The 15,274-nt window shown below is 43.6% G+C and overlaps 1 protein-coding gene and 1 pseudogene across 1 annotated transcript in view; both read left to right on the top strand.

Annotated features, from left to right (window-relative positions):
* The window catches only part of LOC148121268 (uncharacterized), a 59,053-nt gene that overhangs the window by 16,710 nt on the left and 27,069 nt on the right, over positions 1 to 15,274 (top strand). The window lies entirely within an intron of this gene.
* On the top strand, positions 2,636 to 2,709 carry LOC146893996 (U6 spliceosomal RNA; annotated as a pseudogene).

Below are 15,274 nucleotides of genomic sequence, written 5' to 3'. Positions count from 1 at the left end.
AGGGAGTAGAGTCACATAGGGGGACAATTAAATTTTTTTTTAACAGTAAAAAATTAAGAAGATACAAGAGAGTCCCATAGAGGCCATAGTTAGAAGCTAACCTTTGTCTGCAGTACCTGCCTAGCTGGGAAGCTGGGAGGCAGGAGACAATTGTTAAAAGTTTGCCTCTGTACACAGTGGCTGCCAAGATGTATGTGCTTAAGAGAGAAACTGGTTGTTAAAGGTTAACAGTAGTTGCAAGCTTTTTTTTATTTTTTCTTCCAAAATGTGTTTGGGCTTACAGCTTTACATTTCTATATTCCTGGAATGCACCATTTGTTTCTATATTCTATTATTGACACTTCAATCTCATTCGACTGGGAACTTTTAACTATGGATTATTTTGAAAATGATTTCTTCCCTTGCTGTACTGTCTAGCTGATGATAATAGTGTTAGTTTAAGTAGAGCGTTGATGGTAGATAACAAATACAAGGAAGTGTGACACAGCCAGTATCCATCAGTTTCACTTGAGTAGCTGTATGACTATTTAGATCACAGTTCAGGTTAATGATAGGTAAACTATTGAGTCCCAGGAGCCAGCTCAAGATCTTTTATTCTTGATGCTAGAAGAGAGACTCACAGGTTTCATTGTGCATCACAACTGAATCAAAGTCTTAAAATGACTTCAGATTAGATTAAGATTTTTTGATAATAGCTTTAAGATGAAAAACTCTAAAAAGCAGTATAAAATTCATAGGAACACATCACATTCATTAAGTTAGGGATCAAAACTCAGCACCCAATTAATATTAATTAGCTGACTTTCTTGCTAGAGTTGGTTTGTGATCAAAGATGATGATTAATTTGCTATATCCATTTCTGCATTCAATCTCCTGTTACAAAAATCTGTTGGTGGGTATGCATGCACCCTAAAGACCTAAATAGAGCTGACTGATTATTTTCCATATGTAAAATTTCAGGTTTGTGATTCCTTATGAGATTACATATAAAGATACATAAAAAGTGAATGATTCGTTCTCTGTAAGCTCAATATGCAGCCTGTCAGCAAAGTATCTGGCTAAGGAAAATACCCTGGTCCCTCACACTCCCTTAATCTATAAAAAGTTGCTTAAGGGTAAATCTATATGGATTCTTGGGATGATTTTGCTTTAATTATGTAAGGCACATGAAAAACATATTTTAACCTGTTTTTAATAGAATCATTTACTTCAAAAATAGAATGTAGCTACATTGTAATTCTTATATTTCCTAAAAGATTTTGTTGGGTGTATAAACTGTAGAGAAAAAATAAGGCCCGAAAAGGAATGAAGATAATACAGAAGAAGAAACCCATCAAGTGTGTGTGTCTTTTCTCCTTCCCCTCAGATAAAGATGTCTTTGGATGCCAACTCCATGGATCCCCTTTGAGTCCTACACTGTTGGAAAGACGGTCCTCAGGGCAGCAGTAAAAAAAAAATTAAAACCGAATTATTGGAAAATTTCTCTTGCCACAGGTGGGTTATTGGCACATTTTCAAAATTCTGCCTAGGGATCCAAGTGCTGGCCCACTCTCAAAAGACAGTTGATGTCTGGTCTTTTCAGTTAAATTTTCAAAAGGTTAAACGTAGCCTGTGAGATAAGTTTGCAATTTGTAGATCCCCAAACTGGAGACTACAGGAGAGGTTCATAAAGGATCTATCCACATGGATAATGATGGTGGTGGTGGGTGCCCAGCTGTATGTAATTCCGGGGGAGACTCAAACTGAGGATACCATCTCAGCCAAGCCAGTTGATTCATGTGTCTCCATCTTCACAGAGCTATGTGCAGCTGCCGAGAGCTCACAACCTGCACTGGGCAGCTGCTAGCTTGGGGACAGATCACCCACTTAGAGTCTCCCGATCTAGGCAAGGGTGCAGTGAGAGGAAGAGGAATAGGTAGAGTCCATCTGCCTCTTTCTGTACCTTTCATATTCTCATGTTCTTATAGGTCCACCTTGGATGGATCCAGGGTTGTAGGTGTTCACTGTGCAAAGGTTCTTAGCCCGGTACTCCTGTTAGTAAAGGCAAATAGCTCAGTAACTCTATGCTGGAGTCACACTGGCTGTTGTCAGTTCCTTCCCTCTGAAATGTGTTTCATTCCTTCCCTCTGAAACACATGTGCCCCTCCTTGTTGCTTGGGACAGAGTAGGCACTGACTCTTAGATGTGTCGTACGCTTTTCTGGGTTTGTGAATCAACATAGCACAATAGGCTTCTCACATTGGTCATCATTCTTATCTGCCTATGAATATAAAGAGGCAGAAAAGAAGCAAGAGAAGTCTACTGCCACTGATGTTTGGGTGGCTGCACTCTCTCTAGTCCAGTACTTCACCTCTCCCCACCCAGAGGCCTGAGACATGGCAACCTGCCTTTGGCCATTCCCATAAACCTGCCCCAAGTATCAGCTTCACCCCAGAGTTGAGGCCCACTCCTATGGAATCACTCGGAAGTCTCTGCTTCTCAGTCCTAACTCATCATTGCTTTGATTGTTTTTCCCATTCAGCCATTCCTTCACACCACCCTTCCTTTTTATTTCCTTTATTATTTCATGCATTCTTTCATTTATTCTAGTTCAATATCCTTATAAATTCATTCATTCAATTGTTTATTTTCTGCAGTGCTCACTTCAATAGCAAATATATTAAAATTGGAATGATACAGAGAAGATTAGCATGGTGCCTGGACAAGGATTTTGCATTCACACACTCACGCATACCCGCACACACACACACACACACACACACACACACACACACACACACAGAAGCACACAGTTTTTTGTACAAGTTGCCACAGTAATGTAGACTATTGTGGAAATTTTTGTTTACAGAGCTGTCGGGTGTCTTCAAGTGAATGCCTGCTTTCTGAGGACTGTCCATGTCACTAGAGAAGAGGTGAAGAGTCAGTGGTTATAGTGTCTCAGGGGTCAAGGGCACCATTCTTAGAGACTGGAGAAGGCACAAAGACAGCAGGCCAGTTCTGTATCAGGATTCGTGCCATCTTCCAATTCTCAGTCTAGATTGTATGATCTCCTAAGATACCTGAGGGTCAAAACAGATGCCCAGGAACAAATTGGTTGGTAGCTATTTATCAAAACAGGAGATTTCAGCGTTATTACCATGTCCCCTGTCTAAGGAGCTTGGGGCAAAGCATCACTACTTCTTCCTCTGAGACCTCATCCAAGATAGGGCCACTTATAAGTTCTTAAAGGCGTCCAGCGTCTTACTCTCTTGAGAGCAGAATGTCCTTCCTACGGTCTAGTTCTACACACCTCTGTGGCTATTTTTTGCATCTGGTCTGCCTTTGACAGATGCTGTTGTGCCACAGTATCTTTTACAAATCTAGCTGGGCTGTGGTGGCGCGCACCTTTAACCCCAGCACTTGCAACACGGAGTAGGTGGATCTCTGTGAGTTCAAGGCCAGCCTGGTCTACAAGAGCTAGTTCCAGGACAGACTCCAAAGCTACAGAGAAACCCTGTCTCAACCCCCCAAAAATGTCTTTTCCACCCTTCCCTCATCCATGCCTACCACAAGTACAGTTGAAACAACAAGAGCTCATGCCATTAGTCCAATGTCTCTTGGTTTCTGTATCCGGATTTTTTCTTTTGTTTAGACACAAGGTCACACTCTGTAGCTCTTCTATGCTAGTTAGTGTTCCCTGAGTAAAACAGGCTGGCATCAAACTCAAAAAACTCTGCCCGTCTATGACTTCTGAGTACTAGGAATAAAAGAAGTATTCCATGCTGGGCTTGATATACCTTTTCTGGAGAATATTAAAATCAGTTATAAGATAAGGTACTAATGTCACAATTGACCATTTTCTTTTAAGCACATTTGAAATATATACATGTAGATATTTGTGTATGCCTCCCCATGACCTGAAAATGATCAGACTCCGGCAAAGGGAGTATGTAAAGATGCCTACCCTGTACTAAAAGTGATCTTTATACAGAATAGATGCATTGTTTATACAAATTTCCAAGCTCCTAGTAGAGAATGGCCGTCACTTGACATCTTTCCATGTCTGGGACCTTCTGTGCTCTCAGCTATGTAGAGATCTGTGGTGGAATTCACTCCAGATATGCATAATGCCAACCTTCACCTATTCATTTTAGAGGACAGCCCAAGGCAAAGACTAGACAATGGAAATGGGAAGCTAGGAAGACACCATGGTCATAATTCCAGAACGATTTCAGAGAGAAAAGGGGAAGAAGCAAGCTATCCTTCAACAACTTGTTGGGAAGAAAGGAAGAATGTAATGCTATTTAAAAGAAATATTGGCAACTAATATGTTTGTTTATTGATCGTTTTGTAAATGCTTTGTGGTGTTTGCCTAAGTAGAATATGCACTATGAGTGGCCAATTTTGCTTGGCTTTTGCATTCAGTACATTTGACTGTGCTGTATGTACCAACATATGATAACCTGTGTGCATATTTATTGTGAACTGCCATTATGTCACAAGTAGGACTTGACTTCGTCATACACTTCTGCATGACTTCTCTAGGAGCCAGTACAGCAAAAGGTGAGATTTGTCCTAAATATATTAGAAATTGATTTAGAAATATTTTTATATTCATAAAATCCCTTACTATTCATAGCAAAAAGTTGTTAGGCCCAAATCCGTGGGTCCCCACAAAAGCCAACAAAGGAGACCGAGTCCCATATGTAAAAACCAAGAGCCTTTATTTTAGTCAAGTTCGGAAACTCATTCTCTCCGCATGTCTAACGTATTGGGATATCCGGAGAGCCCCGAGCTCAATTAGAATTTGGTTTTTATAGTAGTAAAGGTGGGGCTGAGGGGGTCTCTGAGGTTCAGGAACCCTGATTGGCTGACATTTGTCTAGGGGTGACCTGGTGAAGTGCTGGCAGGTGTCTCTAACTACAGTGCTTGGAATGCCAGGAATTTCCTTTGAATGATCTGCTCTTGGGTGGGGGTCAGGTAATCTCAGCCTGCCAACATTGTCTCAGGATAAACTATTGAGACTCAAGGCTCCCTTTAAATTATCAATGGCTAGAGTCCCAGGTGATAATAGTTGGAAGTTAAGAACTTTTTTGGATGACCTGTCCTGACTTAGCTTTCATAGCTGGCCACCACAAAACCAATGAATGCTTAATTGAGAAATTCTAATTATAAAATCAGAGGTATATAAAAATAACTAAATGCACAATTAATATGCTATATTTAGTTAACTTTTTAATTTTTTTCACTTTAAAGGCTAATGCTGCAGCTCCTGCAGTTTTGACCTAAAGAAACAGAGGATAAATATATGTTAAACTAAACATCTAGGAACTATTGAGTGGTAAGGGCTTGATGTTCTCTTAACATCAGAAACATTATACTTTCATCTTTGCACCACTGATGTCTTCACCTGCAAAGGTAATCAGGCCGTCAAGGTTTTTACAAGTCCCAAGGGTCTCTGATGACCAAACTGGGCTGAGAAATTTCCTGTTCCTTTCAGCTTGATAAGGCTAGCTACTGATGGCCAAGTTTCCTGGCTGCCAGACTTGTTATTGCGGGACAATGTTATTACTCATCTTTGGTCCTTAGACATAAAACCTGGCTCATCATCTTCCTGTCCCTCTTTGACTACTTCAGCGCCTTGACAGCCTCTGCATGTGCTTAGGTTCCAAATGAAGGAGTTTCATGACCTCAGAGAGCATTTGATTATGAGACTCAGGGGAGTTCCTCAGTACAATGAAAGATGACAATATGGGAGCCCTTAGTCTCTAAGCTGCAAGCTACTGATGGGGGCAGAATACCTAGTGTCGGGGTTTGAGGTTCAGGGAGAGTAAGGGCTTCCCAATGATATCTGTCTAACTACCTAAATCAAGATGAGATGGAGGCTTCAGGCCTGACTGCTGTATCATGTGATCTGATGATCTCACTCTCCCTGTTTCTTCTATGCCTATTCTCCATGTCTCCATTCCTTGTCCTTTAATGCCTGTTTGACAGGGACATAAACCAGGTGCCTTCAAAGTCCCTCTGATTAAATACACACTCTTTCCTTTCCATGGTTCCCTGTGCTTTCCCATGGCCTAATTCCTAGGACAGGGCAGAAGGTCTAGGTGTTGAACGTGACCCTGAGTATAAGGGGATTGAAGTGGCATGGGCCCACTTGAGCTTGTGGCTATGGCAGCCTTGCTATCCCCCCCCCCCCACAATTCCCACAGCCTTGAAGAGAACCCTTAGATTGCACTGTTAAAGCTATTAAGGCAAGGTCTATTAACTTATTTGGCATTTTCTTCTCTGGAGGCTGACTACCAAGTTAAAGCTATCTTAAATCCAGCAGCCAAAAGCCCTCTTGGTTCACTGAATTAACATGCTCAATTAAAATGCACCACCCCAACCTAGAGCAGTGTAGCACAGACCTTCATTTTCTTTCTTCTAAAAGAATTACACCTGCAAGGTCATTTCCTGCTGCTTTTCTGCCTGAGTCTGAAAGCTGTTCCTTTAACCTTTCTTCCCTGCTTAGTAAAGGATCTGTCTGTGAAAACAGTGTTTGGGTGTGGTTTATGTCTAATCCAGGGTCAAGGAGGAAGTTCCCACTGAGTGATGTGAGGAGACCTTTTCAGGCAGAATGGAGCCCTTTGTCCAGCTAGGGCTTGTATTATACCAACTGCTAGGACCACGCAGAAGAAATAGCCTTGGAGCCAAGACATCCTGAGTGTGGCCCAGATTAATATATTCTATTTTTACCTACTCATTGTTTTTAATGAGACAAGAAGAAACTGATTATAACTTTGAATCTTACCCTGGCCTTCTTCTCTGTTACTGGTACTGCAGTCATGTAGCTCCATGTCCTGGGATGGGGGATAAAATCCAGGCTCTGTGCATAATAGGAAGCGCTCAGGTAACTGGGCTACATCCCAGCCCTTCTTACTTATTTCACAATACTTTCCATTCTTATGAAATGAAATAAGTAGAAATAAATGAAATAAGTAGACCAAAGTTGTTAGCAGCTTTGGGTCTTTCCTTTGTAGTCACAATTACATTCCCCTCCCCAACACATGCCATTCTCAGTTCTTGGAATGAACTGTGCCATCCTGACCAGCACCACCCCCTGCCCTCGGCCATGCTTCCACACTGCTGACAGAAAAGGCCTGGGTCCTGGTCCTCCCTTCCCTTGTGACCAGGCCATGGCATGGCACTGCTGGAAGAAATTGTTCTAGTGCGAGTGTGGCTTCTTCCTCCACAGGCAGCCAGAGAAAAACTTCCTGCTCAAACACACAGGTTTCAGCTGCTTCCTGTGTCCTTCATGACAGGAAACCAAGGCATTAGAATATGAAGGGGGTTGGCAGCTGCCTTGATGCACTTAAAGCTGGTCCTTCAATTCTATCCAAGCAAGGGGTCAGACCCCTGGCTCCCCATTAACATGGAGATCCTGGAGGCAATCCTGTAGAAGAGCTCGCTATAGTCCCCACCCCAGGCATTTAGGTTTTTGTGGGAGAGTCTATCTATGCCGACCATTCTGTCTTACTGTAAAGGTAAAGCCTTGTCCCTGACTTCTCTGGAGGCTCCTTCCCGAGAGTCTCACCATTATCTGTTGTCTCCAAGACTGCCAACATCCAGGCACACATTTGTGATGAACCAGGAAGGCCTCCAGCTGAAGGCCCAAGTCTCTCTGCAGGGCAAGAGCAAGGAAGGATTCCCCAGGGGTGACTAGATCAGCTGCTCAGAAGGTGGGGCTTGGACTTTCATCTCCATAGGCCTCTGTCACTGGCTGCAGCTGCCTCTACTGTACACAGCCATTTCTGCTGTCCCCTTCAGGATGTCGCTCCTGGGTCTGAGGTGTCTGCTCACTCGTGGTCTGCTCTATACATGATGCAGGGCAGCCTAGCAAATCTGTTTCCTGTCCTGGACACCTTTCCCAAGATTCTTGGTTTTCGGGAAGGGCCCAAAAGTTGTCAGACACTTAAACCCACCGCACTTTCCCTTTCTAGGTCTTTCCTGTGCTCCCAGAGGAGTGGGAGGAGAAATGGGTAAAGGGCAGGAACAGGAAGTTCCATAACGCTCTCCTCTCCCAAGAGTTCAAACTCTTGTGGAAGCTTCTGGGTCCCACAGTGACTGGATGCTGGGTGGTGTGATGGTAAACAGTGGCGCCTCCTTGCCTTGTGCTTCCTTCTCACCTGTGCCCTACAGCGACTAGGCTGTCTGGTCAGCTGCAGCAACTTCTTTGCTAGTGTCGGGGCCTATGCAAGTCTTCACAGTGAACGGTTATGTTGGAGCTGTTACCTCACAGCTCTTGGTCCTTATTTAATTGTACCCCGAGCCCCTCCATGCCTGTCCTCTGGTGTTCTCTTATTACTGTTTCATCAACTAATGCCCTTGGGAACAGCCTGGGAAATGGCCGCTGTTTCTCTTAGTTCTTTTTTTGGTCACATGAGGCAAAAGGTGTAGTTAGCAATTTATCCATTTACTAGTGCACAGGCATTGTGTGTGTTCCTTAATCTAGTTAACTATAATTCTGCACTTCTTCCCAAGATGCATTAGTAGGTGTTGAGGTTCTGAGCCTCCTAGCTGAGCTCTATCACACAATGCAGCCTTCCATTGGTTATACAACCATTGTTTAAATGTTTTCCACTCTTGACTTCCCTTCTCACTGATTTTCAACATCTTTAAAAATGTACATTTTCATCTCTTAGGACTTAAAGCAGTGTTATCTCTGTCTCTGAATAAGGCAACCTGATTGAAAGAGGTTAACTTTAATATTTTACAATGTGCAGCATTTATGCTTCATGCTAACACATAATCCTTTCATCCATAGAGGCCAGAGGAAGAGGCAGAGAACTTTGTACTTCAGGCGGAAATCACTCAGCTCATGTGCCTCTTCAATACTTTCTGCTCCCACAATAAAAGTTTCCTACAGGAATTAATCTCTAATGTTTCAGAAGGGCGGATTCCTTTGAATTTTAAAAATTTCATAGAAGTGAGAGAATTGAAGCGTCTTAGGACACTTGGTGGGAGTGATTGAATAGAATAATCCAACCGTTCGTGCCACACATCTGCCCCAGATTTGGAGGAGAAGGGACAGTTTGGACCAACAGAATTATGTGACTGTGTATATGTTTATATAGGCCTTGGAAAAGATTCACTATGTGAGTCCAAGAAAATATCTAAAGTTAGACAACAGTAGAAGCCTCATCTCCAACCCTCAGGGTTATAAGCTGGCCTTGCTTGATGCACACATTTAAATGATTAACTGGTGGATCCTTCACAGTTCATGCAGACCACAGTGAGCTGGCTGTGTGCCTTGTCCTGGGTGGAATTTGCTGAGTAAGTCAGAAGTCTTGAGCAGAGTATTTTAAAGTGGTCTAGTTGTAGTTTTAATTCCATGTCTTCGTACTATATTATAATTCATCTTTATAGATGACACTTTGACTGTGTAACCAATCTGATCCCTCACCTCAGAAAATCAGACAGGGCTGACAGAGGTGGTGCACACCTTTAATCCCAGCACTCGGGAGGGAGAGGCAGGCAGAACTCTGTGAGTTCAAGGAGGGCCTGGAATACTGAGCTAGTTCCAGGACAGCCAGGGCTCCACAGAGAATCCCATCAGGACAAAGAGGTGGGGGGGGTCAAGGTAGTGGTGAAGACACAGCTCATGGCTGGTTTGAGTAAGAATGAGTCCCATATACGCATAGATTTGAATGTTGGGTGACCAGGCATGACAATAATTGAAGATCTGGTTCTGTTTGAGTAGTTGTGGTTCACAGGCTGAAGTGTGTCACTAGGGGTGGGCTTTGGGTTATCAGGTGCTAAAGCCAGAACCAGGGTCCCTATTTCTACTGTTTGTAGACGCAGATGTAGATCTCTTTGCTCCTTCTCTACCACCATGTCTGACTTTGTACCATCCAGGTTCCCGCCTTGATAGTAAGCCTGCCTCAGTTCTATGCCTTCTGTTATAAGAGCTGCCACGGTCATGGTTTCTCTTCGGCAACTGAAACAGAGGCAAAAGAAGTTCTCCTTTAGGGTCGTTTTCCTGTGTCCTGACAGTGACCCCTCTCCCACTCACCTGAACTGTAGATTCCTGCTGGCTTCATTCATGCCTTTGCCTTATTGCTCTGTCCTTTTCTTTGCTCATCCTGTGGTCCCATTTATATAACAAACAGCTGGAACGTCCCTGGGCCACCCAAAGCATGATCCTCTGCCCACTTTATTGTACTCCTTCCCGTTAATGTTCCCCTTCCCATCTCATGTCACAACTTACAGCCATGTCCATGTTCTAACAGCCGCCCCACTTACAGGGAGTTTAGCAGCAGCGAGCTTCAGAAACTGTGTTGGATCATTTTTTCCAATTCCTCCTGTGAGTGTAGAACTACATTACCCCCAGGCTCTGGCCTCAGCAGAGGGACACATTGTTTGAATCTCAGTTGTATCAGCTGTGGCTCCTGCTTCCAGGCAGGAAGAGGTAGGACTCTTTTCAGTATTGATTCAGTGCGCTGCAGTGACTACCTTGTGAATTTAAGGTCATCAAAGGGAAAATAAGAATGATTTTGAGAAACAGGATGGAGAGAAAGTAGTATGGTGTCAAGACATACTGCAGCAGCTACCTAGGAAAACTGCTAGGAAGCATCCTGTCCACCAGAGCAGGGCTCCCAGTCATTCTAACTTCCCAGGTAGTGCCTGATCTCAGTGTGGCCATGCCCCAAAGCCAGAGACTCCCTTTCCTAAAAATGATGCAGCACACATGGGCTACGTGTGGCTTAGAGGGGATCCCATGTATCTGCCTACCTTTTGTGACCGTTTTGAGGGATGTAAAGGATTAATTATTGGATGTTTTGATAGTGCTGTTTGTTTACTTTTGAGACAGGTTCTCGCTATGCAGCTCTAGTTGTCTGGGAGTTCACTGAGTAGACCCAGCTGGCCTCACGCTCCGCTCCGGTAGTTCTGCAGGCGTTTCCTCCTGAGTGCTGGGAGTGAAGGCATGTGCCACTTTGACCAATTGAACATTTTTATGTATAGGAAATTTTAATTTTGTTCCTTAGCAAAACAGACAGTACAGCCTCCCCATCCCCACCCCACCCCCGCCCCCGCAAACCTAAGACCTGAAAACGGGTGGCTTACATCTGTGGTAGCAGTCACTTGCGGAAGGATAGTACAAACATGTGCTAAGGCCTGGCTATTTGAATTGTTACAGTCCTCAGCATTCATTGTCTACCATCTGGTAGCCTCCTTGAATCAGTCCTTTTGGGTAGTCCGTGTGCGGGATCCTGCAACCTGACCTCCTAAAGAACCTGTCTGACTGGGGCAGATACCAGCTCAATAGTCTTAGTTTGGTAAAAGCAGTTCTGTTATATCCCAGCAGTTTTAGGGGAGAGAGGTGTTATATAGGATCTCCTGTCGCTTAGGCTGGCTTTGACCTTACAGCACAGATGAAGAAGATTTTTACTCTTTTGTCCTTCTGCCTCCATTTCCCAAGTGCTGGGATAACAGATATTTACCATTTTATGTTGCATTGGGAATTGAACCCAGGACCACTTGCATCCTAGGCAAGAACCCTGAGAACTCCCTTCCTTACTAAATAGATTCAGGAAGAAGGAATTTGGACCAGGAAATTCATGGTTGGCCCAGGAAGCCAGGACTCTGGGCATAGGAGCTCCAAGTTCCCTTACCTGGCCCCGTGAAAGAGCTTGGCCGAGTGCTCAGGTGACCCAGTGCTGACAGGAACAGGGCTTCCTGTCCAGCTCGCCAACACACTGCCCCTTACGTACCGTGGTCTTGCCAGGAAATCTTCATTTCAAATCTAAACCGATGGCCGCTAAACAAATGCCGAGGAGCTTTCCAGTGCAGAGCTGCCCACGCCACGACACATGGAGGGCAGGAGGGGTCAGTTCTGGAGACCACCCAGCAACTGTCGGTCACATATTCCATGGGAGGAGAGCGAGCATGGGGATAGCATGGCATACTGAACCGCTGCCCTCACCAGCAGCCCTTCCTCAGCCCGCACAGGCCTCACGGGCCATGGCAGAAACCATTCGCTAGGCACAGCCCCTGGAGGGAGATTGTACAGTGCAGAAATGTGTTAGTTGCAGTGGAGGGTGACAAGATGTGTAAATCAGGAGCAACCAGACTGCTGTGACAAGAAATTCCAGTCTTGTGGCTTCCCCAGAGTAGGAAGGGAACACAAAAGTTCGGGCTAAATGGACTAGACTTGGAAAGATGCCTTGGAACAACTTGCCTAAAGGTCCGTCTGCACAAGGGGTGGACAGTTACTGAGACAGGATGGGGGAAGCTTTGGCTGTAGGCAGGCGGCCGTAACTGGAGGGAGGGAGGGAGGAACCACTAGGGCATCCCTTTGACCATGCTCTGATCTGAGGGTCACATTCCTGCAGCCACCATTCTCTCTCACTCCTCCCACTTCCTTTTCTTCTTCCACACTTCTCCCAGCCCACCCAGCTCCAAAGCAGAAAAAAGTGCTGCTGGGGGTCCTGATGCTTCTCCACATATACACAGCGCCTGTGTCTAACCGAAGCCTGGAGCAGGGTCAGAAAATAGGGCTGTGTGAGAAGTTGTGCATCCAGCTCACAAAACTTTGAGGTGCTAGGCTAAGTGCTTGTCATCAATGCAAAATGTACAAAAGAATCACTGTGATCTCTTCTCTCCTATTCAAAATGGAATCTTTTTCTGAACCCTCTCAAGACACTCCATCTCCAAAAGGCAGTCCAGACAGGTGTGCAGTGGTATTTCGTTTCTACTTTAATAAATAAAGCTTTCCTGAAGACTCGAATGCAGAACAGCCACACTAGTTAGTCACGCAGGCCGAGCAGTGGTGGTGCACACCTGAGATACCAGCAGCCACATTAGTAGCCATAGAGGTTGGGTGGTGGCGGTGCACGCCTTTAACCCCAGCACTAGAGGAGGAATTGAAGTTCCTGATGAGACAGGAACTCACTCTCTTTCATTCTGAGAACTTCATAGAGGTAAAGAACTCTCTAGTGGTTGGCTGCTTTACTTTTCTGATCTTCAGGTGGAACCCCAATATCTGTTTCTGGATTTTTATTATTCACTCTACAATTGGAATCCAGCGATTATGGTATGAATTCACAAATAAACAGTTTGCCTGGCACAGGCCGATGCTGCACATGCGGCTCCCACTGAAGATGCATGTGGGGCTCCAGCCCCTCCAGGCCTGGCTTCCTTTTCTTTCTTCCCTAATCCTCTGAGGGAGTTTGGGGTTTTCCTATTGCAGCCTCTCTGAAACAGTCTCCAGCTGCCACCCAAACTCCAGAGCCCCTGGGCTCCAAAAGCCACAGTACTCTCTGGCCCTAGACTGACTGGAGGCTGCATTTTTCAGGTATCTCTCTCTCTCTCTCTCTCTCTCTCTCTCTCTCTCTCTCTCTCTCTCTCTCTCTCTCTCATTCTCCCTCCTTCTCTGCCTGTCTGTCTTTCTCTCTTTCCACCGTGGTTTATGGGCTCTCCTTGAACCCCCTTCTTGGTCTGTTGCTGAACTAGATAGCTGCCTCAAAACCCAGTCAGGCTTTTACTGTTCTGCGTAGCAGCAATAAGCCTCACATCTTCACCAACATCACTGGTAGATTTGGGAAGACAATTGGGAAATCTCAAAGGGAAGAATTAATTAAAAGAGAGAGCTTTTTCCCACATTAAAAATGAGAAAACCATTATAATGGAGAGATTCGGGTCACTTTATGATAATATGCTAGACAATTTGAAAAGGGAACGATTAGATGAGAGGGTATCTAATATATGGGATTTATGTAATGTCAATTGTAAATATTATCAGCATTATCATTAAAAAACGTTAGTTAATCTGAGTGCCTAGACACAGGCCTTAGAAAAAGCTAATAAAACAGATCACAGAGACATTTAAATTTAAACAAAGGAATTTACTGGAGAACCAATTACAGTGTTACATTATAAGAAGAGAGAGGAACAGCCTGAGGTTTTCCAACAACCAACCGTAATATATCCAGTAACCTTACAGGAACTGCCAGATGAAAGATGCTCTGATATAGCTAACTAGACTCCGTGCCAGTGATAGTCCTTTGTGAGGAAGATTTGCCTCGTTGTTAGTGTTTGCTTGCTTTGTATGTATGTAAGCTCTCTGAAATATCTAGAGGCTACCATAAATGGCAAAAATTCTGGTAATAAACCTAACTTTTCGATTTTTCCATTGTACTTTCATTTGATCTCTGAAAGGGCAATCAATATTATATACTGTGTGAGATGTGCAGCCCTCTTATCTAATATTTAATGATAACCTCGAATATCAAAGACAGTTGAAGTTTGAGAGCAATGAAATGTATTATACTTTACTTAGTCATTAGAATGTATTGACATTAATATTGGATTAAACTTTACTTTTGAATTTTACAAATGTAATGATTATAAAATAGAGAAAAATGGTTCTGATGGGCATCTTGCTATTTTTGTTCATTTCATTTCTTTACTTATTTTGGAGTTAATTGGGTTAATTAGAGTTTTAGTGATTAGTTTCTTCAGTTTTTTGTATATTTTAGAGATCAGACCTCTGTCTGATGAGGGATTGGTGAAGATCTTCTCCCAATCAGTAGGTTGCCTTTTTGTCTAAATGACAGAGTCCTTTGCTTTACAGAAGCTTCTCAGTTTCAGAAGGTCCCATTTATTCATTGATGTTGTTATTATCTGTGCTACTGGGGTTCTACAAGGGAGTGGTCTCCTGGGCCGATGTATTGTAGACTACTTCCCACTTTCTCTTCTATCAGGTTCAGTGTGGTAAGATTAATACTGAGGTCTTTAATCCATTTGGACTTGAGTTTTGTGCATGGTGATAGATATGGATCTATTTTCATTCTTCTACAGGTTGACATCCAGTTATGCCAGCACCATTTGTTAAAGATGCTTTCTTGCTTCCATTGTATAATTTTAGCTCCTTTGTCTAAAATCAGGTGGTCATAGGTTTGAGGACTAATACCTGGGTCTTCGGTTTGGTTCTGTTGGTCATCATCTCTGTTTTTGTGCCAATATCAAACAATTTTCATTACCGAAGCTTTGTAATAGAGTTTGAAGTCAGGGATGGTAATGCCACCAGAAGTACTTTTATTGTATAGGATTGTTTTGGCTATGTTGGGTTTTTTTTTTTGTTTTGCCATATAAAGTTGATTATTGTTCTCTCAAGGTCTGTGAAGAAGTTTGATGGGATTTTGATGGGGTTTGCATTGACTCTACAGATTGCTTTTGGTAGAATTGCCATTTTTACTATGTTGATTCTCCCAATCCAAGAACAGGGGAGGTCTTTCCATTTTATGGTATCCTC

This window comes from Myodes glareolus, chromosome 8, assembly GCF_982192425.1.
Source record: "Myodes glareolus chromosome 8, mMyoGla1.1, whole genome shotgun sequence".
NCBI lineage: Eukaryota > Metazoa > Chordata > Mammalia > Rodentia > Cricetidae > Myodes > Myodes glareolus.
Note: the sequence above shows the minus strand (reverse complement) of the source record. Positions and strands in the feature narration are given on the sequence as shown.